This window comes from Coenobita brevimanus, chromosome 69 (genome assembly GCF_032717465.1).
Source record: "Coenobita brevimanus isolate Jiangsu-jjx chromosome 69, ASM3271746v2, whole genome shotgun sequence".
In the NCBI taxonomy this organism is placed as follows: Eukaryota; Metazoa; Arthropoda; class Malacostraca; order Decapoda; family Coenobitidae; genus Coenobita; species Coenobita brevimanus.
Window position 1 is genome coordinate 27,726,915 of NC_137022.1, and position 317 is coordinate 27,727,231.

The following is a 317-nucleotide window of genomic DNA, read 5'->3' on the forward strand; positions in this document are numbered from 1 at the left end:
CGTCCTGCAGTCGGTGACCAGAGGTTTATGAAGCCCCACTGTTATCGACAATACCGGCGCAGGTGTCGCTGCCCCGCCGGTGTCGGCGTGGGGCCCGCCGCCCCTCTGCCAGGGACGGCAGCCCCCACCACGCCTACCATGTGCACAAGCTAGTCGGGTTGCTAATTTATATCGGATATAAACTGACATGCTGTTGCTGTTGCTGCTGCTGGTGTGGGGAGCCCTGCCCCCTAGCGGCCCTCCCCGCACACCCGCCTAACACGCTCTGCTGGCCTCCTTCTTCCCCCGGCTCTGCCTTCCCCTACACCACCCACCCC